Source organism: Myotis yumanensis, unplaced genomic scaffold (assembly GCF_028538775.1).
Source record: "Myotis yumanensis isolate MYYU_CA2020_CCGP unplaced genomic scaffold, mMyoYum1.0.hap1 SCAF_3, whole genome shotgun sequence".
NCBI classification, from domain to species: domain Eukaryota; kingdom Metazoa; phylum Chordata; class Mammalia; order Chiroptera; family Vespertilionidae; genus Myotis; species Myotis yumanensis.
In genome coordinates this window covers 7,681,075-7,706,321 of record NW_027223754.1, presented here as the reverse complement: position 1 = coordinate 7,706,321, position 25,247 = coordinate 7,681,075, and the positions used below count along the sequence as shown (strand labels likewise).

The following is a 25,247-nucleotide window of genomic DNA, read 5'->3' as shown; positions in this document are numbered from 1 at the left end:
AGTGTTTATTAAAATACATTTAATTTTCAAAATTGAGCTATCAGCTGTTACAGTGTATATACATTTTTGGGGAAATAAATATATATGTACACACACACACACACACACACACACACACACAAAGAGAGAGAGAAATGAATGCCATGAGAAGACTGAAAAAAGGCTTCCAGTTAGAGTAACTAAGGAGAGCTCTGTGTGAAAGAGACGGTCTATTATGATAATTTTTTAAAAGTTGTTCTAAAGAAAACACACTTTCCCTTCCCATGCCTCTCGCAGGTGGCAAGGCCCTTTCGGGGGGCAGAGCATATGATTATGAGTAGAATCGATGAGTGTAGGGTCATTATATAATCACTAGAGGCCCGGTGCACAAAATACGTGCACTTATGTGTGTGTGGGGGGGTGTTCCTCAGCCCAGCCTGCACCCTCTTGCAGTCCAGGAGCCCCAGACTTCTGGCTGAGTGGCTATCCCCCTGTGGGAGCACACTGACCACCAGGGGGCAGCTCCTGCATTAAGTGTCTGCCTCCCGGTGGTCAGTGCGCATCATAGCGACTGGTCATTCTGTCATTCGGTCGATTTGCATATTAGCCTTTTATTATATCGGATATTCTCAACATATTATGCTTGTAATTTTCCTGACCAAACATCCTTTGAAACATCCAACATCCTCAGCATGCTTCGAAGATGCACACAAGTGCTACCCGAAGAAGAGCCGTCATGGACTATGAGGGAGGACGGTGCTTCCCTGCCTCCCGGGAGAGGGTGAGTTATGGGATGGACATGAGAGCAAAGAGGACAGCGACGTTCAAGGAGCCCAGCCAATACACAGCTTGCCTTATTTTCCAACGTTCTCATTATTATTACAAATTACAGAAGGGATTTAACACTCTCAGAAACATCTTTAATAAAAAAAAGTGCCAAAGCTATAAACTTGATGGGGTGGTAAAACCATGCTTCTAGATGTGCCGAGTTTCACTCTGGCAGCGGGGCCTGTCATCTGCTTTTGAGGACCCAACTTCAGCGTCTCACTATTTGAAATTTTTTTTTTTTAAATAAAAAAGCCTTTGTGTGAAAAGCCCACGGATGTTGTAAAAAAACAGCCCTGCTGTAATGGGATAAAGTTCGCCTCCTCCCCTACTGGGTAGCAGCAGCCTCCGTGAGATGCGAGTGAGGTCCAAACCATCTCGAGCAGATAAACCAGGCTCTCTTGGATCTCAGTATAATACTTCAGTATGCGAGTAGGTTAACAGGCCAACTCATGCCTCACATTTCAGAGGCCAGATTAATGGAGAAGAAAACATTTCAAATGATATTTCCTGAAGGCCTCCATCAGAGGAGTGAAGAGATATTTCGGCCGATGGGAATCTGAAGCAGTTGAATTATTTCCCGTGTGAATATCCTGGTGCTGCCTGGCTTCCCAGTTCTGAGCTGATGCCCTGGAAACACCACGCCGGCGAGGTCGGCCCTGGAGGGCAGCCTCCGGGGGCATTGGGCATCAGGATGGCTCGAGACTGAGGCTGCGGAGACTGCAACAGTGAGACTGAAACCGCTTCCCAGAGGACAGTGCACCCTCAGCGTAGGGGCGGCAGGCATTTGACCGTATTTCTACGCACACAACCACTCTGGAAGGAAAAGCGGGGGCGACCTACCTGGCCCTTTCTGGACTGGCTCCATCCCCCGCAGCGTTGGCGCTAAAGCCTGGCGCATGCCAGGGGTTTGCGTCCAGGCGCAAGGAGGAGCCAGTGACAGAAACGGGACGTCCTAGAATCTGGAATAAGAAGAAAGAGTGAACTTGCGAGTCACAACCTCCGAAATGAGCATTTCAGCCGACGGCACGGCGGGGAGCGGTACTTTACCTGCACGGGTCTACTTTACAACGCGCGGCTCTTCTCAAAAGTCAGGGCTCGAGATACGGGCACCAGTTCAGTTCAAAAGCACCTGACCAAGGCCTTGCCCATGGACGTGGCTGGTGACAATGTTAGGGGGGGATCCTCTGTCCTTTTATCCTATTTGCCTGGCACGGCGGGAGGCTGCCCCGAGCCTGTGCCACGGGTCACAGCCACGGGCACCGAGCCAGCATCCCACTGCAGGGCCGCGGGAATCTGCAGTGTCACTCCTCTTCCGCCTCGTTCTCTGCAAAGTGAAGTCATAGGGATGGATCAGCCAACCTGACTCCTCGCTACCCTGCCCAGAATCCTTTGTGAGCTGGAATGAGTCATCGCTCCGAGAAAAGCTCCAGCCCTGGTGTGTGCAGGCTCCTTTGTCTGTGCGCTGCAGGGACGCGGGCTGGGGAAGGACCCCAGGCCAGGCTGCGGGGGGCACGTCCTCCTCTCCAAGGGGCCCAGGACGCCTCGCATGCATTAGCACCAACTCTTTTTTTTTTTTTCAATCGTTAAAACAGGAAAAAGGGCACATACCTCCGGATGCTTAAAGAAAAACACACACATTAAAATTGATCTAGCGTCATATACTCACCAGTCTGTAATTATAAACCTGACATATTCTCTCTCTCTCTCTCTCTCTCTCTCTCTCTCTCTCTCTCGGCTGGGTTTTCATTGTCATGAAGAACGGATCTCCCTCCTGAGTGTGCCAGGCCATTCTACTGTGCCCTGGATCAAAGTTTAGCTTCAGCGAGCCCTTTGCCATAAATTCCAGTTGCGTGCAAGTCCTTGCAAGCCTGGGTCTCACGGCGGCGGCCCAGCTGGCAGCCTCACAGCAGAGGCCGCAGCAGCAGCCACCGGGAAAGCAACGCTGGGAATGAGGTCACTGTGTCAGGGACTCGCTCTCAGCGTGAGGCTCTCCTGAGCTCACAACACAACTGAAATCCACGGTGGTGTGGTTCATAGGATTTTTTTACATCGCTGCTTCATCTGCCTTAAAAAAATGTCTACATCTGAGATCAGTAAGGCAAAAAAAAAATTAAAAAAATAATAAAATCCTTCACACATCTGAAAAAAACATTGCTTGGCTGCACTGCTTGTACCCCACTCACTACTCGCTCCACGCAGAGTAAGCCCCGCATATGCACGTGTACGTATTGTATTTACACACACACACACACACACACACACACACACACGGAGGAACTTATTTCAGCAGAACCATAGAGAACACGATCTGCCTCCATTTGGAGGACAAGAAATAACACAAACATCTGGGGGGGGGGGGGGGGGGGAGAGGAGAGAGTGATAGAGATGTTAGCAATCACATCAAAACCAGAGAAAAATGGAGTCCGAGAGGAAAAGAGTAATCCAGACAGAAATGAGTTCTGTTGTATCAGCAATCACACTGTCCACACTCCCCCAAGCAAAACAACACCAAAGCCGGCACCTCTCACAGTCTCCATTCAGGAACCGGAGAGATGCTGGCAAATTAACCCACCCCCAGAAACCAAACAGATTTGGGGAGCAGATGATATTCGTACAGCCAGTTCTCCCACAGCCTCACGGACACATAGCTAAGTTACGATGAAAACGAAGTGCGGGGCGGAATCCGAGCTGGGAAGAGCAAAAATATAACAGACTCCTCGGGAAGACTCTCCCAAACCTCCCCCAGGCTAAAACCCCACCAGAATCAGATCCTCTCCGAACTCCTGGGACGTAGCCTGTCTCCCGGCACCTCCTCCCACGAGCCCCGGTCTCCCCCGAGCCCGTGCACATCTCTTGTGTAACCCTACCCAGTGAGCCTCACCCCCCATTGGGAAGCTGAGAAAATGTGTAACCCCCTCTGCCTGATAACTCACCCCACATCTACAAGTAACAGCCCAGTCCCTATGTCCCAAGTCACCTCTTCTAGTTGCGCACACTCTGGGACATGTAGAACGAAGCATGCACTCTCTATGTTCACTCGTCCATCAAGTGGTACGTTTGGTCCCAGCATTATTCAAGAAAGCTTCGTCAGCTCCTGCAGCCCTCTGACACGTTCAGACCCTCTGCCCCCATCGTCTCCATGGACGGCTCCCCCTCTGGCGTTACCAATTTCCCTCTTCCAATGTTTGTAGGAAGAAGCGGGTATACTCCAGCTGAGTCCCACCCATGGCCCTATTCCCCTCCCTGGTTCTGGACTCTATAGCCACCTGGTCTAAGACACCAGCAGGTTATTGGCTGTTGTCAGATTTCTTCACATGAACTATTAACTCAGGTCCTACTTAGGCACTTAAGAAGAAACACGTCCTCCATGATGCCTTGTATGTTTTATCAGAAACTAGAAGCCCAGTGTGCGAAATCGTGAAATCGCGAAGCCCCGCCCACCCGCACGCAGCCTCCTTGTGACCAGTCTTTGGTCGTTATAGTGTTATGACCACTGCATTTTTATTATATAGATGGTTTGTTCTTGATGTTCCCTTCCAATGTGTGATTGTCTCTCACTTGCTCTGTCACCTAGGTCCCCATCCATTCCGTAGACGGAGCCAGTGGCCCAGCACCTGGGCCTCCTACCCGGGCATCTCAGCTTTACTCAACTGTCTGTGAGTTGGGTGTGTCGTTAGTTATAAATCCACCTAAATCCACCTCACTCGGCCCATTCCTGTCAGGCATAGTGTGATGGCCATCAGGTCAGAAAGCATGCCTAGCACACACCTGAAGAATGCAGTGATGCCGCTATATAACAGGCGGATCAAAATGAACATCTAAACAGGTATCTTTGGTCTGGCAATGTAAGAGCCTGTGGGGGAGCACTTCTTGGTCGCCAAGAACTCAAGTTTCCTCTATGATATAGGAAAGATTAAACAAGTGAATAAAGAAAAAAAACACCAAATACTCAAAGAAAAGGGAAGGAAAAATACAAAGAAAAATGTATCCAAACTTTCTAATATCCAAACATGTATGCTTTCGTCTACTTATAGGCCTACTATGCCCATATGCAGAAAGTCATCTAAATTTTACAGGGACCCAATACGCTAAGAACCATTATTCTCCCCATTTTAAACAGAGATGAACCGCCTTCCTCAGCTCCCACAGCTGGCAGGTGGCTGAGGCAGGATTTGAATCTGGGGCAGGAAGCCCCAGAGTCTGTGATTTTAACCACCACACATACTGCCTCTCGACTCCTATAATAAAATAACCAGGAGAAACAATGTTTAAAAAAACCCATAGCTCAATTTTTAAATTTAAATGGAAGCCCATTCGCCTTGTTAGCATGTGTGGCCAGTGAGGTCAGGTTCACGGGCTCTGTTCCCTTTGTGGCCGTGTTTGCCCGGGTCCACAACGCCCGATGGACTGACCTCCAGCCTCAATCCACAGACTCCGACTACATGACCAGTCAAATGAGTGTAACTGATTGGGCAAAACCATAACCATAAGCTCATGGTGTGGTCCTCCCAACAGCGAGATGGGTTTTATGAATGGACACCTATTAGCCTCAACACCGAAATAAAGGCAGGAAAGACACTCCGATGTGTTAGATCGCAGCCTGTGATGGAGAGATATGCTCGCGAATCAACTACAGACACAACCAGCAGCCCTCCTCCTCGCCCTGGCGCCTCATGCTCCTTTTAATAACAGCGTCAGAGTTGCAGTAAAGATTTACAGACCTCCTACAGCACATCGCAGAGGTGCTGTGCTCCATCGGGGAGGTGTGGGCAGAGGCTGTGCCTGGCACTGGGCTGGTCCCTCGGCAAAAGATCAAATAGTAGTGCCACACAGTGACACCGCCATCCAGGCTCTTAAAAAACTGTTTTGAGGACTAATGCTGTAGCACTAATCTTAGAGCTACTGTACCTGATAAAGTAGGGAGCAACGGATACCCTTGAATCAATTAAAAATATTCACTGGGTGCTTAACTGCAAATGTGTGAGACAGTTTAGACAATGAGGAGCATGTCTATTGGTACATGCAAACTTTTTCATGAACCGATGACATGGTCTCTCCTTTCATGAAGCTGATAATGCAACTGAGGAGATAAGATACTCACACATAAAAAGTGCAAAGAATACAAGACAGTGTTTGTTAAACGGGAGAAGAGGTAACAGGCACACCTAAGAACTCGGGAGAAAGAACCTGGGCTGAGCCCTAGCTGGTTTGCGTTGGCCTGCGGACTGAAGGATCCTGGGTTCGATTCCAGTCAAGGGCATATGCCCCAGTTGCAGGTTCGATCCCCAGTAGGGAGCATGCAGGATGCAGCCAATCAATGATTTTCTCTCATTATTGATGTTTCTCTCTCTGTCCCTTCCCCTTCCTCTCTGAAATCAATCCATCAATGTGTATATATATGAACCTGGGCTGAAACAATGACCTAAGGCCTGGAGAGATGAGAGAAAAGAGAACGGGCGCCACTGGTTAGCACGTGCGCTCCAGGAAGAGAGGGATTTCTGTGTGCTTTGTGTTTACAGATGTATTCCTGAAAAGTGCCTCGTCACCTGGAGGTACTAAATAAATATGTACCGAATGAATGAATGAATGGATGGATGGATGGATGAATGACCTGGACAAAGAAACCAATGAACCGAGGTATGAGGATATTGATGGGAAGGAGGTGAAGAAACATGAGGTGGGTCTGCCTGGGGCTGAGGTTCCTACTGGGAAGTTGAGGGAGAGGAGGCAAGAAGGGTGGCCTAACAGCAGATGAAGAACAGTCTTTACTGGGTAAGAAAATGACCCACCTTATATTTACCATGAACTTCACTTGGCAGTAGTTATAGCCGTTAGTAAGTCTCCTCCCTAAGAAGCATTACCCCTACATGAACCCCGAGTTCTCAACAAGCAAGCATTTCTAAGCTCAGGGCAGCTCATGTTGACTGTATGCTCAGATGTTGCCTCCCCCAGGGACTTCTCTGCCTCCCCCATCACCAGGCCGAAGTCTGCGATGCCAAGACTCTCTCCCCTTTGCAAAAAATGTACCAATACCAGAGGAAAAAAAATCCTAATCTGGTGCAGTATTATAAACTAAACTACCCTAATTCAATGTAGTTCAAGTCAACAAACACGTACTAAAGACAACGGGTAAGACACTCTGCTTGTTGCTGAGGTGAGGATAAAGATGAGGCAGTTACAGCATTTAGCCTCAGTTTTGCATCAATATCTGAGTCACTCTGACTCATTCAGGGAAGGAGTTCCATCAGAACAACAACAACAACAAAAGGTGGTGATTTCTCAGAGAAGAGAGAGATGGTGAGGAAATGTGGAGAGGAATGGCCAGCGCTTCAGGAAGGACATGGCAGCGGAGGTGGGCTCCAAAGGTGAATGAGTAAAGGGGAGGGAGAGGAAAGTCAGGGGTGTCTGTCCAGGGAGCGAAGCAGTGTGCACAGAGACCACGCGGGTTACGGAGTCCAGGCGTCCTGGAGAACGGCCGGTGGCCACGGAGCTCGGCTAGCATGGCAGGACATATGAAGGAGACAGGCAAAGTGCCGGTCAGGCCGACTTAAGATGTTGAAGGTGAGATTGCAGGAGAAAGGCATCCAGGGTTCTTACAGGGGGTGATGCTACTGAGGCGGAAAGCTTGGGTTACTCTGGCAACGGGGTACAGGATGCACCCAAAGAGAGAAGATAGCTATTGGGACAAGGAAAGAGCCTGTTGCAAGACCCTAAACAAGATGCGGAGAGCGCTTCAACCAGGAGCAGAGAGGAGCAGAGGGAGGAAGCGCGTTTCCGTTTCACAGAGGAACTGTCCAAAATTCCCAGCATGAAATATTAGGATGCTAGCAGAAATTCACTCTCAGAAGTACTTGCCCATCATCTACCCCAAGACTGTCCGTGCCGTGGGGAGCGCCTGGCATTCAGAGTCATGCCCGGGGTAGAAGAGTAGTTCAAGGTGAGGAATAAAGGGAGGAGGAGAAATCCTCTGAACAGAGCCCTGGGCACCAATAACAGATCAGACTTTCCTGGTTGCATGCAAGCTGATAAAAAGGCACACATTAAAAAATTCAACGAAAGTGGTTTTAGAAAAAACAGAAAGTTCTAAAGTTTCCAAGGCCTTTATAGGCCAGGATTTACTCAGTTAAGTGCATTTCTGTTACGGAGGAAGAAATCATTGCAATTAAAGTTGAATTAGATGCAACAGGTACAGACCAGGAAACGAAGTAGGTAAAGACCAACTACACTTGGTTTCCCTACAATTATCAGAGAGCACCTGGATGAATACAGAGTGAAGAACAGGTGGTTCTGTGTTACTAAAATTCTCAAAAGTCTCTGGATCAGGTCAATCCTCAGAGGACTGGGAACACAGAATAATGACATTTTAGAGCTGCAGCAGATACTGAAAGTCATCCTATATAATAAAGAGCTAATATGCTAATTAGACTGGATGGTGGAACACCCAGTGGGTGGGGCTGCAAGGCAGCTGGGCTGCGAGGGCCGAGCCCCCTGCACGAATTTCGTGCATCAGGCCTCTAGTCTAGTATATTATGATTTGACTGAGGGTACGCCTAGGGTCCAATGGGGAAGCTGACTTGCCCAAGGTTGCAAGAGCTGGTCCCAGAGCCAGAACCAGCACCCAGGTGTCCTGATTCTCAGGGAAGACATGGTTCTATTGCTCCACCAGACCTTGTAGAACTTACTAGAAGAAAATTAAACTCTAATGCTTCTCTGGATGCACTTCGGGTCAGATATTATCAATTAAGCAGGCAGATGTCCACTCTTCTACACGGCATTCACTACGGTATAAACCATTTTTCTACCCTTCGTTCTTCTAACCAATGTCCACAGAAGACAAGGAACAAAACAATGAAAGTAAAGTGAGTAAAACTTGAGAACCTGTGAGTTTTCAGCTAAAAAGACAGATTTTTAAATGTGAAGTTTTGCTATTAAACTGTAAGGAAACTATGGGAAAGCATGGGAAAATGTTGTGGCCCCACCCCATAACAAAGAAACAGAATTTCCGGAGGATGAAGCCCAGAAATCAGGATTTTAAAAAGATTCCCAGGTGATTCTAATGTGCAACCAAGGTTGAGAACCACTGCTCTAGAGTCTAGGGCAGCCGTGGGCAAACTACGGCCTGCGGGCCGGATCCGGCCCGTTTGAAATGAATAAAACTAAAAAAAAAAAAAAAAAAAAGACTGTACCCTTTTATGTAATGATGTTTACTTTGAATTTATATTAGTTCACACAAACACTCCATCCATGCTTTTGTTCCGGCCCTCCGGTCCAGTTTAAGAACCCATTGTGGCTCTCAAGTCAAAAAGTTTGCCCACCCCTGGTCTAGGGCCTAGACCAAGCATGTCAAACTCGAGGCCCATGGCCCACAGGCCTTGTTTATTTGGCCCATGGTAGCCCCTGAGTTTGACATGCTTGCCCTAGACCAGTGGTCGGCAAACTCATTAGTCAACAGAGCCAAATATCAACAGTACAACGATTGAAATTTCTTTTGAGAGCCAAATTTTTTAAACTTAAACTATATAGGTAGGTACATTGTTATTCACTTAATTAGGGTACTCCTAAGCTGGCCTTTGCTAAAAACGTCCTCAATCTGATTGAGGTACGTTCGCTGAGGTCGACCCCTTCCAACTCTCCCATCCACACTCGTCTTGTATACTTGTTTCGTCCAGGCTGAAAACCGACTTCTGTGCATGGGCCACGAAGTTTCAATCGCACTGTACGTGCGCGCCGCACGTGGTATTTTGTGGAAGAGCCACACTCAAGGGGCCAAAGAGCTGCATGTGGCTCGAGAGCCGCGGTTTGCTGACCACTGCCCTAGACTGACGCCTCGTGTCTACTCTGTTTCCATTTCCACTGACAAGCAAGTGAACAGGATTCAGGCTGTATTTTCAGTACCCAACAGAGTGGGTGGAAACAGTGGTTTCAGCACTTAAAACGGTCAAATAATTGTCAATGACAAAAACCACATGATTTGGGCTTTAATTTCCTCTACACATTCCTTATCACCAACTTCTACTCATCCACTAACTTCTTCAGCTGACGTTAGGCCAATCCTCAGCGTCATCGCCACACATCATCTCATGGAAGTTAGATCATCTTATTAATAAAGTGTTTATAAAACTAGGGGGTGGGGATCATAATACCCTGATGTTAAAACATACAAACCAGTCATATTCTCTTTTGTCTATTATGAATGGATGAAAAATGAACTTTCTTTGCTGTGTAGGATCACAATGATTACACAACCACCTGTGTTTGCTCTGTCCAATACACTAGCTATTAGCCACGCACGGCTACTTAACTTGACTCACTAAACCAAATTAAAAATTTAGTTCCTCTATTTCAAGTGCTCAGTGGCTACCTGGGTGTTTACCATATTGGGCACAGCACATATAGATACTCAACAATAGCTACATATAGTATTTGCCAATAGCTACATGGGCTAGTATTCACCATATTGGGCACAGCATTTACAAGGTGGGGCAAAAGTAGGTTTGCAGTTGCTCATGTGAAAAATACAATAATTAACAAATAATCATACAAGAATAAACTGTTTCACTTACGACTGTAAACCTACTTTTGCCCCACCCTGTATAGGACATTTCCATCCCCTCCGAAAGTTCTACTGGACAGAACCGACCTAGTGAATCAGTAAGCAAAGGCCTTTCTTGATGTACAAGTTGTATGAGTTTTAACACATACGTAGATTTGTGCGACCACCATCCAATCAGGATGGAGTCAGATAGGACAGTTCCATCGCCCCCAAAACCCTATGGTGCTCCTTACTTGCCCCTAATCCCTGGAAACAACGGATGTGTTCCTTGTCCCTGTTGTTCTGTCTTCTCCAGAATGTCATAGAAATAGAATCAGACAGTATTTAACCTTTGGAGACTAGCTGCTTCCACTGAGCACAATGCTACTGAAATCCATCGTGGAGCAGGATTTCGGGGTCGTATGGCCAGCGTGGGTTTACATTTATAAGAGACCACCAAACCCCTGTCCAGATTGGCTGTACGATTTTGCAATTCAACCACCAATGCAGTTCTGGGAGCTTTTTTGGTTTATCTCTTGGGATTCTCTATGTAGTCAACCATGTTGTCTACAAATAGGGACAGCTTATTCCAATTTGTAAGTCTTTTAGTTCTTTTTTAGGGAATTTCAATCTGAGGTTGAATAGGAATGGCAGAAGTGGATGTCCTCGCCTTGTTCCTAACCAAGGAGAGAGTATTCAGTCTTATTAAGTGTGATGCCAGCTGCAGAGTTTTGTAGATGTTCTTTGCCCTACAAGGGAGTGGTCTTCTATTCCTGGATAAAGAGGTTTTATTATTATTATTATTATAAATGTATGTTGAATTTTATCAATTACTTTTTCTGAATCAACTGATATTATCCTCTGATTTTTCTTCTGTAGTGTGTTAAATACGGTGGATTACATCAATTGACTTTCAAATGCTGAATTAGCTTTGCATTCCAGGCCTAATCCCCACTTGATCATGGTTTATTATTTTTTTATATATTGCTGGATTCAATTTGCTAATATTTTTGGGGAGATTTTTGCATCTACGTTATGAGGAACTTTGGTCTGTAGTTTGTCTTGTTTTTATTGTACTATCTGTCTTGTTTGGACATAAGAATAATGCTCGTTTCATAAAATGAGTTGGGAAGTGTTGCCTCCTCTTCTAGTTTCTAGAAAAGATCATGTCGAATTGGTGGTATTTCTTTCTAAACATCTGGTAGAATTATTCAGTGAAACTATCTAAAGCTGGAATTTGGGGGTTTGGGTTTCTTGGGGTAAAAAATTTTAACTATAAGTTAAATGTATTTAAAGGATATAGGACTCTTCAGGTAATCTATTGCTTCTTGAGGAGTTTTGATAGGATGTTCTTTCTAGGATTTGGTCCATTTCATCTAAATTGTTGAATTTATGTGCATAGAGCTGTTTGTGGCATTCGCTTATTACATTTTCAATGTTTGTGGAGTCTGTAGTGATATGCCCTCTTTCACACCTAATATTCCTAATTTTTATTTCTTATTCCCTTGTATGAATTTTCTTGCTCTTTTTAAAGGATCAGCTTTTAACTCCATTTGTTTTCTCCATTAATTTTGCTTTCAAATTCATTGATATGTGCTCATTATTTCTTTCCTTCTGCTTGCTTTGGGTTTATTTTGCTCTTCTTTTTTTAGTGTCTTTGGGTGAAGGCTTAGACTGTTCACTACAGATCTCTTTCTACTTCCCTAACATAAGCATTTAATCTATATATTTCTCTTTAAGCGGCTTTGTCTGCTGCATATGAATTGTGGTATGTTCTATTTTCATTTCTGTTCATCTTAAAATACTTTCTACTTTCCCTGAGACTTCCTCTTTGATCCACGGATTACTTAGAAGCATGTTGTGTAATTTCCTAGTATTTGGGGATTTATCTGTTATCTTTCTGTTGTTGACTTCCAGTTAAATTCCATTGTGGTAAGATAACATACTTTGAATTATTTCAATTCTTTTAACTGCTTTTAGGTTTGTTATATGTCTCAATAGCTCATCTATCTTTGTGAATGTCCTCTGAGGACTTAAAAGAACTGTATATTCTGCTATTTTGAGGATGAATATTTTATAAAGGTCAATGTATACTATATGATCTTGGTGACCAATATCACCCCAATAAATTTAAATAATAATACATTGTTTAAAACTTTAAAAATAAAAGGTCAATTGGATCTAGTTAGTTGAGAATGTTGTTCAGTTTTTCCATGTTTTTATGGTTTTCTACCTATTTGTTTTATCACTTTCTAAGACTTGTTGAAGTCCCCAACTATAATCACCCATTTCTCCTTTCAGTTCTATTTTGCCTCATACTTTGAAACTTTGTTGTTAAGCACATACACTTTTAATACTAGTATACTCTTTTTTGAAAATAATCTATAATAATAAAAGCGTAATATGCTCATTAGACTGGATGTCCTTCTGGACGAAGCCGGGGTTGCGAGGGAAGCCCATGGCGGGAGGGAAGCCCAGGTCCCAGGTGCCAGAGGGAAGCCGGTGCCGGTAGCCGAGGGAAGGAAGGTCTACTCTTGCACGAATTTCATGCATCGGGCCTCTAGTTATTTTTATAAGAACACTTAACATGAGGTCTATCCTCTTAACAGACTTTTAAGTGTAGAATTAATACAGTATTGTTATCTACAGGTACAATGTTGTATATCAGAGCTCGAGAACTTACTCATCTTGTATGACTGAAAGTTTATGCTTGTTGATTAGCAACTGATTTCCCCTCCCCACAGCCCTTGGCAACCACCATCCTCTTCTTTGCCTCTATGAGTCTGACCTTTTACATATCTCATAGGTGGAATCCTGCAGTATTCCTCCTTGTGTCACTGGCTTATTTTACTTAGCAAAATATCCTCAAGACTCATTCACATTGTTGCATATTGCAAGATTTCTTTCTTTTTTAAGGCTCAATATACTTCATTGTCTGTATATACCGTATTTTCTTTATCCATTCATACATCAGGGACTATTGTGAACAGCACTGCAAGGAACATGGAAGTGCTGATATCTCTTCAAGATCCTGCTTCCAATTCGTTTGGAAAATTCTCAGAAGTGGGATTTCTGCCATATAGTGGCTCTATTTTTAATATTTTGAGAAATCTTTATACTGTTTCCCATAGCAGCTGCGCCATTTTGCATTCCCACCCACAGTGCACTACAGTTTCCAATTCTCCACATCCTTGCCAACACTTGTCATCTTTTCCTTTTTTATTTACTTACTTACTTACTTCTTTATTTATTTATTTATCTATTTATTGGTACTAGCTATCCTAACAGGTATGAGGCGTTATCTCATTGTGATTTTCATTTGCATTTTCTTGATGATTAGAGATGTTGAGCATCTGTGCATATACCTATTGGCCATTTGTGTATCTTCTTTGGAGAAGTCTCTATTCACACCAGCCCATTTTTTAATCAGGTTATTAGTTTTGGAGATTTTGTTTTATTGTATTTTTGCTATTGAGTTATAGGAATTCCTTGTATGTTTTAGAAATTAACCTTTTACCAGATATATGGTTTACAATATCCGCTCCCATTCTATATGTTGTTTCCTTTGCTGTGCAAAAGCTTTTTAGTTTGATGTAGTCCTGCTTGTTTAATTTTGCTATTGTTGCCTGTACTTTTGGTGTCATACCCAGTGACAACCATTGAAATCATTGCCAAGACCAGCATCATGAAGCTTTTTGTCTACATTCTCTTCTGTTTTATAGTTTTGGGTCTTAGGTTTACATCTTTAATTCCATTTTGAGTTGATTTTTGTATACAGTGTAAGAGGTACATACATTTTTTTAATGTCATCTTAGTGAACTTAACCATTTATTTTATTGATGATCCTCTTTGTCCCTGGTAGTTTTTCTTTCTCTGAAGACTACCTTTTCTGACATTGACATGGCCCCTCAAGCTTTCTTTTAATTAGTGTTGGCGTGGTATATCTTTTTACCTTTTATACCTATAGCCTATTTATTTCACCATATTTAAAATGTATTATTTGTAGACAACATATCCTTTTGTCATTTAAAAAAATCCATTCTGATCAGATCCTCATCAGATCCTAACCAGAACCTAGCCAGAGAACATGGCAAAAGATCCTGGACAGAACCTGGCTACAGAACTTCACTGGAAAACCTAGACAGAACATGGCAAAAGAACCTGGATAGAACCTGGCTAAAGAACCTGGCGACCGAACCTGGCTGGAGAACCTGACTAGAGAATCTTGCAACAGAACCTGACTACAGAACCTAGAGACAGAACCTAGCGAGAGAACATGGACACAGAACTTGGCTAGAGATCCTGGCTAGGCTGCTGATCAACTGAACGCTGTCTCCATGTCATTCCTTCTTCGCCGACTCCATCCACACCTTTGGCGACCCCTGGACCCGCTGGGGTTGCACCCCAACAGGGAAGCAGATAGAGCCCTTGCACGTTCTGCCCCCAGCAGCCATCTCCTTGGTCGTGTCCTTGCTCATTGCTGTATTCACTGAGTGTACAAGCAACGTGGCCATCACCACCCTGTTCCTGCCCATCTTCGCCTCCATGTCAAGTTCCATTGGCCTCAACCCTCTGTACGTCATGCTCCCCTGCACCCTGAGTGCGTCCTTTGCCTTCATGTTGCCTGTGGCCACCCCACCTAACGCCATCGTGTTTGCCAACGGACACCTCAAGGTTTCTGACATGGTGAAAACAGGAATAATGGTGAAGATAATTGGAATCTTATGTGTGTTTCTGGCGATCAACACCTGGGGACGGGTCATATTTGACCTGGACAATTTTCCTGACTGGGCTAATGTGACTCATATTGAGACTTAGGAAGAGCCTCAAGAGCATAACACAGCCCCGCCTTCCTGAGGACTCAGGCAAGACATGTATATATGTGTGGAAATAAAGTGGGACTAAAACTGAAAAAAAAAAAATCCATTCTGATCATTGTTTTTTGGTATGTTTAGATAACTTATAGTCAATATAGTTTTTAAATGTTGGGCTTTAAATCTACCATTTTATTATTTTTTTAATGTTTCTACCATCATTTTGTTCCTGTTTTCCTTTTCCTACTTTCACTTGGATTAACTGGATATTTTTTAGTATTCAATTTTTATTGCTCTATTGAGCTTTTAACATATTTCTTTGTAAAGTGTTTTTAGATGTTGTTTTAAGCATTTCGGTATTCATACTTAAATTTTCAGTCTACTTAGAATTAACATTTTACTACCTCAAGTGATTAACATTACACAATATTGGCCCCTTTACCCTCCTCTCTTTATCTTATAGTAGTCATATGTATTACATCTATATACACTGAAACTCCATTATGTTACATTTGTTTTCCATCATTATACAAGGATGATGTATAAGCTATATTTATCTAAATATTTATCTAAATATTTACCACTCTTGCTTTTCTTTTCCTCTGGTTGTTTTCTGTCTATCAGTATTTATTTTAGAGTAGAACTTCTGGCAGTCAACAATTTTTGTTTTATTTTATCTGAAAATGACATTATTTCACCTTCTTATCTGAAAGATATGTTCACTAGATACTTTCAAAATGTTGTTCCACTTCATTCTGGTTTTCGTGGTTTTTAATTAAAAACTCTTCAGTCATTCAACTTGCTCTTCTACTGTATATTATATGTCATTTTTCTCCGGCTGCTTTCAGGATTTCTCTCCTTTTAGTTTTCAGCAGTTTATGATGTGTCTGAGTATGGATGTCTTTATTATCTTGTTTAGGATTTGTTGGGCTTCTTGGATCTGGAAGTTTACATCTTTTACTACATTTAGGAAGTTTTAGGCATTATTTTTCTTCATACTTTTTCAAATCACACCAGAGTTTTGATGACACAAATGTTAGATATCTTTGGTATTGGCCCATATACCCTGAGGCCCTGTTTAGTCTTTTTTCAATCTTTTATTCTCTATTGGTGAGATTGGATAACTTCTATTAATCTGTCTTTAAGTCCACAGACTCTTCATTTCTCTCCCTTCTGTTATTGAGCACATCCATATATTTTTATATTATATATTTCAGTTCTAAAATCCCCACGCGGTTCTACATTATATTATCTTCTATTCCTTTCCACTCTACTTTCCCACTCTTTTCACTAGTGTTTGAGCACACTTCTTGGGCCATATTATAATAGCTGATTTAAAGGGTTTGTCTAATAATTCTAACACGGATGCCTCAGCATTGTTAACTGTTGGTTGTCCTTTCCTATACAAACTGAGATTATCCTGGGTCTTTACTAGTATATGCTGAGTAATTTTGCATAATGTTGATTATGATGTTATGAAAATCTGAGGTTTTAGATCCTAAGGAAAACGTTGGTTTTCTTTTTTTCTTTTGAAGGAGGCGATCAATTTGGTTAAGTTCAGGCTGCAGTTACCAAATCGCCTCCCATCAGGTGTGATGTGAATGTCACGGTGCTCAAAGCCTTTGCAATGCTCTCTAGAGCTGTCCGGCGTGTGTGCCCTTTGATGGTCCATCTGAGGCCCCTGTGGTGGCCTCGTTGTTCATCGTCTGAAAATGCTCCTTCGGGTCAGATGCGTGTGTGCACAGCTCAGGAGTGTGGTCTCTCTCTTGAGCTCCCCCCTCTCTGTGATCTCAACACCCTGCAGTACCCTGGGGCCCCTCTTTCATGGTCCTTGGCCAAAAGGCGGAGGCTTTAGTTTCCTTGCTCAGCCATGTACTCCCAGCAACCGTGTCGCGGTCTGGTGCCAAGTGGTGGGAGGAGAGAGGGAATTCACCCGATACTCTTGGGAGCGCAGCTACTCTCATCAGAGAGGAGGATTCCCCACCTTCACAGTTAGGTGACTGCCAGACCCACTGCAACTGTGCCTGTGCGGCACTGCGTGCGGGCTGGACGGGAAAGAATGAAAAAAGAAGAAACAGAACAGTGATTTCCCCACGCACTGTGAAGGCCACAGTCCCTTTTCCTGCTCCTCGGGCGAGAAAGTGAGAAATTATCTTAGAGATCTCTCTGACGCCAAGCTGGCGTGGCTCAGTGGTTGAGCATCGACCTATGAACCAGGAGGTCAAGGTTCGATTCCAGGTCAGGGCACAAGCCCAGGTTTCGGGTTCAATCCCCAGTGTGGGGTGTACAGGAGGCAGCTGATCAACGATTCTCTCTCATCAGTGATGTTTCTATTTCTCTCTCCATCTCCTTTCCTCTCTGAAATCAATTTAAAAAAATATATCTTTAAAAAAAGATCTTTCTGTCCATACCAGTAAGCCCTGTTGGGTTCTGGGTCTATGCCAGGTGATACTAGAGGGGGGAGAAACAGGAAAGCCACAACCAGACTCATGGTAGTTTGATTTCTCGTCTCCTTCCCCAGTCTGCCTGCTACCATCTACCTTTCAGAGCCTTTGGGCAGCGGCTCCGTGCTTTCTGTCCGGGGTTCAAGCTCTGTTCAGGGGGAGAGACAGGGCGGGCTGTGCTCACTCCATCTCGCTCAGGAGTGGAAACTTCTATTTATTATAGTTACTTTTTACTGTTTAAAAAAACCTTCATAATAATTCATAATTAAGTACTTTTGATAATAGAAGTAAATATGTTAACTCTGTTCATTGTTAAAGTCTTTATAAAGACTTACTTTTATTTTAGGGAGTATTTAATTGAGATTAAATTTTTTTAAATTTTAGTCTCAAAAGGATATAATTTCAGTTCATCCATTTCGCACATACCAAACCCCTCCCGCTTTACAGCTCTGTGATAACGGTGGTGAGACACAGTTAACTAGAATTTACTTCCTTTTCTGTGGTCCTGGCCTCTTTGGCACAATATATTCTTGGGAATTGCTAATGAGAAGCTAAAGTGATTGACACGAGCGCTGCTATCTCATTCCCCCAGCCTACCCTCTGGCACGAGCACTAATGAGTTTTCTCATCAGTATTAGATGAGCCAGGAGAGAGGAGGCACCCCCAGTACCCACACACCAGATCCAGGCACCAAGTGTAATTACTGCGCTCAGTGCTTCCTTTTCTGACCCTCTCTCCTTTATCCACACTCCACGTGGAGGAGTACCGTGCGCCGAGGGCCCCCCGGAGGCCTGGCTGAGGCCGGTGCAACTGAGAGGAGAAACAAGTGTGGCCCGAGACTCTGTGTTCACCCCTCCTACTTTTCCTTCACACCCGCTGGTCTCTGTGGTCCCCAGAGGTGTGTCACTGAAATCCGTTCAGTTTTTGAGCGTGACTAGCTTCTGTACTCTAGCAACTCAAAAAAGGCCGCCCAACACAAAACTCTCAAACATTACATCTCAACGACTACTAGTGTGCTCACATCCATAAGTAACTTGACCCCAAAATTCCTCCGACCCACCGGTTACGTCATATAGAGCTCTGTGAAGACAATGCCTGCATCACACCCATCATTCAGCATGACGGAGCGAGGGCGGGTTAGTCACAGGACAGCACGGCCCAGTGAGCAGCGTCGTTAGTGGTCAGCACCATGGGTAGGCAGGGAGAATGTATAACGCTACCCTATTACAAAGCACAATCTGGAAGTCACAGCTGCGGCATGAGGGGCGGGGGCAGGGTGGAGGGAGGCAAAGGTGGGGGGAAGGAAATGGGGAACATCCGTCATAGAGTCGACAATAAAAAACAAAAACAACAAATAAAAATTTAAGAGCACATTATACATAAAAAAAACAAAGCAACTTTCATTCAGTCCAAATGAGGATGTAAATTCTGGCTCCTGGCAGTAGCACCTCGGGGGAGCCGGGCGAGAGGAAGGCCACGCAGCTCAAACTGATTCGGGGGGATGCCCCCCTGCTGTTAGTGGGGAGTCACCCAAACAGGTTCCTTGAGCACAGGGAGTGACCACCCTTCCTTCTGCATGACACCCCATGACACCTGAAGGGTACACTGAGGCCAGGATCTGGTGGGGACAGTGGCATGGCCTGGCCAGGGAACGGGGCCCCAGGGGCTTCCCCTCACAGCGTGACAAGCTGTGCTTGGTCTGCTCTGTGCAGTGGGCCACCCAGAGGAGCTCCCCACCAGCCGAGGCAGCACCGCTCTCACGGCCCACCCTGCCGCCGGGGAGCCCATTACACTGAGCCACGGTGTGGACATCTCGGATGGGTATTCGGAGGGCAAAGGCACAGGAGATGTCTGAAATATCACACGCAACACCACTGTTTTTTAAAACAATGAGAAATTATGAAATGAAGGAAATCTGATTTCTCACTCAAATTCAGGACATTTTATTTTAAAGCAGAGAAGCCAAAATAAAGAAGATGCAGCTTAAGGAAAAATAATGAGGCGATCCAGTTAAAAAGTAAATTGACTAGCACACACAAATGAAGTAGCTGAAAACAGTGCCTTTCATTAATCAAGAAGATATCGGGGTCAGCAACCCTTGGTTTTCAAAACCCTGGACGACACACGGGTGTGGGGATGCTTGCAGGGTGCCTGTCGGGATTTCACAGACCTCTGCCCTCCCGCCTGTGGCCCATCTGAAATCCAACCAGAGAGGCTTCTCAGACGTTGGGTCTGCACAAACTGAAACATTTCAATACAATGTGTGGGACCAACATAAGATCACCAGGTTTTAGTTCCGGCAAGTAAAGCCTTTAAAAAATGTTATGCCCTGGCTGGTGTGGCTCAGTAGGTTGGGCATCATCCCGTGCCCTGCAATGTTGTGGGTTCTATTCCTTTTCAAGGCACCTGCCCAGGCTGTGGGCTCGATCCCAGGTAGGGGGTGTGCAGGGGGCAGTCAATCGATCTTCTCTCAAATCGGTGTTTCTCTCTCCCCTCTCCTTTTCTTTCTCTCTAAAAGCAAATTAAAAAATCTTTTAAAATATAATACCTCTTAGCATAAAAGAGGGGACTAATAACATTAGCAACAAGGTCAGGAGTCCTACCTAGGCCACTCCCTGTCATTAAAAGCGTGTCACTCAGAAGATGGATAAAGACTTTTCATGCTACGTTTCTGTTTGAGAGTTTAGCATCTTCCGTTTCCCACGGCCACCAGCAGTGACCGCGAAAGGGAGACTGACTGTGTGGCTTGGTCTGAGTGCACAGCCGCCCGGGCACAGCCTCTGCGTCTATTTCACGGGGAGGGTGCACTGTCTCCGAGACCCACCAGTCTGTCAATCAAATACAGGTGGGCGGGACTAGACGGCTGTCAATCAAATGCAGGTGGGCGGGAGGAGATGGCTGTGCGGGTTTCCAGCTCTGGCTTTCCAGTTCCAAACAGTAAACCTCTCAGTGTCTTTGGGGAAACCAGCCACGTGGAATCCATTAAAAGGAAACCTGGGTTCTAAATGCACACGGAGGGTCTGCGTTTGCTCTGCGGGCTTCCAGAAAGGAGTGCTGGCCAGGGCTCGGCCCTCAGGTCACCGCTCTCCTCCAGCCCACCCCCAGCGCAGGCACGCCCACCCTTCTGCACAGCTGATGGGCACCAACGACCCTCTCTGGCCCTAAAACTCTCCCCTGACTTCCAGACCCACCACTCTCTCCTTACAGACAACTCCGTCCAGCTGTCCCCATGCCTCGGACTGAGCGTGTCCAGACTGAATTTGTTAGCTTTGTCACAAAGCCTGCTGCCTCCTGTATCCCTGAGCTTAGGTTCCACCCCACCACCTATGCAGCCATGTGACCAGTGAATGCCAGATTCCTGTCTTTGCTTCTCTGCCCATCCCTCTCGTCCATAATCCAAAGAGTCAACAAAGCCAGTCTACTCCACGTCTAATGTTCTGTGGGCCAGATCTTGCCTCTGGGTCCCACCTGAACCACTAGAAAACCTGCCGGTTCCTCCCAAGCACCCTGAGCGTGACGGCCAGAACATGCCTCCTGTCTGTGCTCCTATACTGATGCCATGGCCTCGGTTTCATCCGCTTGAAAACAGGGGTGTAATCAATATCAAATGCTCTAGGTATGTGCTATCAATGGCATCCCTATCTTCAAGCAGATAAAACCAAGAACCCTATATAATAAAAGGGTAATATGCAAATTGGCCCTAACGGCAGAACGACCAGAACAACCGCTGGACCAGTCACTATGAGGCGCACTGACCACCTCTTGGTCCCTTTCCCTGGCCGGCAGGCTCCGACTGCCTGATGGCCGCCCGCTGGGGGGCTGGGGCCAGCGAGCGGGTGGGAAGAGCCAACCTCTCGGTCCCTTCCCCTGGCTGCCAAGCACCGATCACCCGATGGCGAACGGGGAACTGGGGGTGGGCGGTGGCGGGGGGCGGGGCCAGCTGTGGGCAGCTGGGGAAGATGGCCCTGATCGCAGGCCAGGCCTAGGGACAGTACCCGCGCACAAATTTCGTGCGCCGCCCTCTAGTATTACATAAAAACAAGTGATTAAAATGTTATTGTCATATTAGAAAGATCTCTCTGTAGAATAACTTACCAAAGTAGAAGAAACAAATCATTTTTCTCCTATCCCAGCAGGAAAGATATCCCATTAAGGCTAAAAGAATAGGGTCATTGTAGCAATTAAATGCAAACAGGAGATAAAAAGTACTAACATTTACTGAGCACCTACTACCTGGCAGGTACTATATGCTGGGTACTTTATGTAGGTTGCCTTCTTTTTAAAAATATATATTTTATTGATTTTTTTACAGAGAGGAAGGGAGAAGGAGAGGAATAGAGAGTTAGAAACATCAATGAGAGAGAAACATCGATTCAGCTGCTTCCTGCACACTCCCCACTGGGGATGTGCCCGCAACCAAGGTACATGCCCTTGACTGGAATCGAACCTGGGACCCTTCAGTCCGCAGGCCGACGCTCTATCCACTGAGCCAAACCGGTCAGGGCTAGGTTACTTTCTTTAGTATCACCCTGGGATATAGGATAATCCTCACTTACACAGCTAAGACCCAGTAAGTTGTTCTCTGTCTCCCAATAAGTAAGTGGTATATCTAGGATTCAAACACGATCTCACATTTGGACCCTCTCACATCCCCTCTCTCACAAAGACAATGCAGACGCTTACAGGAGCAATGAGTGGCTAAGAGGTTCATCTACACAGCATAATTGCTTTCATTTAAATTCAACCACGTTTCCTTTTTTTAGTTTCAAATTTTAAGGATATAAGACTTTTATGTTCGATAAAGGGGGAACTGGGTAAAGATGAGAAACACTATTTGATAATAAGAAAATTCAGATAGCAACATATCCTAGATTTCATAGAACCTTTTCATTTCCCATGTCTGAGTTCGATAGTAACTTTTCCATATAAAAACCCACCATTTTTTTTTAACAACTAAATAAGATATATGTATCAATACCTGTTGTATGCTTAGCATTGGGCTAAGTACTATGAGGAAGAAAAAGACACGATACCATCCTACAAGTCAACCATCAATCAACTCAGGGTGCCAAGATAAAGATGTAGTCATTGATAAGGGCCACATGTGCAATGCTAGCATTATATAGTACACACAACCTCGCCACACGTTCAATCTAAGCAATAACAGAGCCAAATACAAAAGGACTGGACATATTAAAACCACACAAATGTGTAAACTGCACCATAAAAAAGGTGAGTCTATATCGCAAAGATTTGAAAACGAATCCTTTTAAATATAACATCTGAATATTAATTAGTAACCCCATGAGTAACTGGAGAGACTTGCAAAGTGTCTCCTCTAAGCAGATACTCTCCCTTGCACACCTCGTGCTGTTAATTCAACTAGAAAACCCTTTCTTCATGAGGGGTTTCATACTAGTCTCCATTCCAGTTATTACATTCTGGATTACTATACTATGGATTTGTAAGGTTTTATTTTTATATTAGATATAACATAACATTTAAAAAAATTTTGTTAATCTTCACCCGAGGATAATTTTTCCATTGATTTTTAGAGAGTGGAGGGGGAGGGGAGGGAGAGAGAGAGAGAGAGAGAGAGAGAGAGACATCAATTTGAGAGAGACACATCGATTGGTTGCCTCCCGCACGAGCCCTAATGGGGGGCCTGGGATCGTGTCTGCAACTAAGGTACGTGCCCTTGACTGGAATCAAACCCCAGACTTTCCAGTGCCTGGGCTGACACTCTAACCACTGAGCCAAATCAGCTAGTGCAACATTACATTTTTAAATGGACAAAATCAACATGTGGCATTGAGTTCCCTATTCCAAAAAGGTTGACATTTGAAACCTAAAGCCCTAAAGGGATGCGGCATTTACAGATGCAAAGATCTGGAAAAGCTGACGGGCTGTTTGGGAAACTTCCCTTCAAAGGAACTTCCCTTGAATAAAGACCGAGCTGTGTACATAGGTCCCCTCACTCCCACCCGAGAGGCGGCGACTTCTGTGACTGGTGAATAGGGGAGAAGGCTCACCTTAGAGAAGGTCAGTGACCAAAAGTTACATGGAAGGAACGTGGAACAATCCGGGCTTTGTCTTATTCCGAAGCCTTAATGCCTGGATATTCCACCTTTCACAACCCCTCATTTGATTCTCCTTCTAAAGTTTTGCTTTTCCTGCAAACACTTTTGCCCCGGCTGCTCAATAAACCCCATGTTATAAGCGTGGTGGGCTTGTGACTTGCTTGTAATGGGTGAATTTTTAAAGAAAGTATATATTTTTAAGTTGCTTTAATCCCTCCATCTAGAAGCATATTTCCCTCCCTCTAGACTTCTCCAAAGGGTCAAATTTTTGAAAACTTGACAAACCATCAACTATTATCAATTGCACGTTCTTATTGAGCAAAGCCCTTTGCTAAGCTACTAGCTTCACTTGATCATATCAGTGATGAAAGCGAGGCAATGCAATACCGTATCTGCCATTAATCTCTGAGCGCATCACCCAGAAGTCATTCAGCGTGGAGCCTGTCACAGCATAGAATGACTCATGCTAGTTGGGACTTGCAATTTCTCCTCGTCGAGAGGGCTTTTGAACTAGTAAAAAGCTTATGAAACAGTAAATGCAGCAAAAGCTCTCTGTACTTTTCATTTTACTTAATCTTCAACATGTTAATGTGGCATGTGTAAAATGCTCTGAAATGACTTAATAATGAAGATTTGGGGAGATAATCTGATCCATGGAGACATAGTAAATCACCTCCATAAAAGATCAGAACTTTGTTACTTGATTAAAGGAAACAATTAGCGTATAGGTACACAAAGTGCAGAACAGATTATGATTTCTAAATGTTAAAGGAAGGATCTCTCACAGCTTGCGAGATAACAAAGGCAGCAGGTCCTGCCGGCCAGCAGTGGACTGTTCAACAGAGCATCCGATCTTGGGAGAACGGAATCATTAATGAACCTGAAAACCGTGTAAATGAACATCGCATGCCTAAGACGGGAAACCACACCGTTAATTTCTCCCCAGAGCAATGGAGGTAACAGAACATCCCGTTTCCCATGGAGAAAAAGTGCCTATCTTATCAACAGGTGGATTTCTTCCTGCCTTGGTCACGGGGTCGCTGCGCCCTGCTTTGTTTTAGACAAAGGACTCTCCAGCTTCCTCCCGGGGCCTCCCCATTCAGGGAGTCAGTGCAGGCGGCCGGCTCTGTCGTTTACGCCACGAGACAGGCTCAACGTGGTGGAGAAAAGTCACCACCCGAGGTCCTATTTGTGCCACACGTATTCAGAACCGATGACAGCATTTACAACCTAGACATCCTGCCACGTCTATTCATCCCTGGCAAAGCCGCCCTTTACAAAGACGGATGCATAGAAAGCACAGAGAAGGGTCAGGCGAAAGCAGGCTTTACATGCTTTAAGAGAATAAAGGCAACGTGGTTTGCAGCAGGACCGGGTCGGTCCTGACTCCTGGTCTGGTATTTCGTGAGCTGTGATGGTTCCAACCCCACGCTCGTGGCCTGACCTCCCGTAAAGCCAGGGAGCTGGCAGATTCGCTGGACCACGCCACCGAAACCGTTCGTTATTGTCCGGGGTGTTTTTATTCTTTGTTTATCCATTTACAGGCTTGTAAATTGTTACGAGCTCTCTG

At 44.9% G+C, this 25,247-nt stretch overlaps 1 protein-coding gene across 1 annotated transcript in view; it reads right to left on the bottom strand.

Moving 5' to 3' along the window:
• Positions 1-25,247, bottom strand: part of STOX2 (storkhead box 2) — a 103,567-nt gene that overhangs the window by 33,497 nt on the left and 44,823 nt on the right. The gene's annotated exons all lie outside the window — the stretch shown is intronic.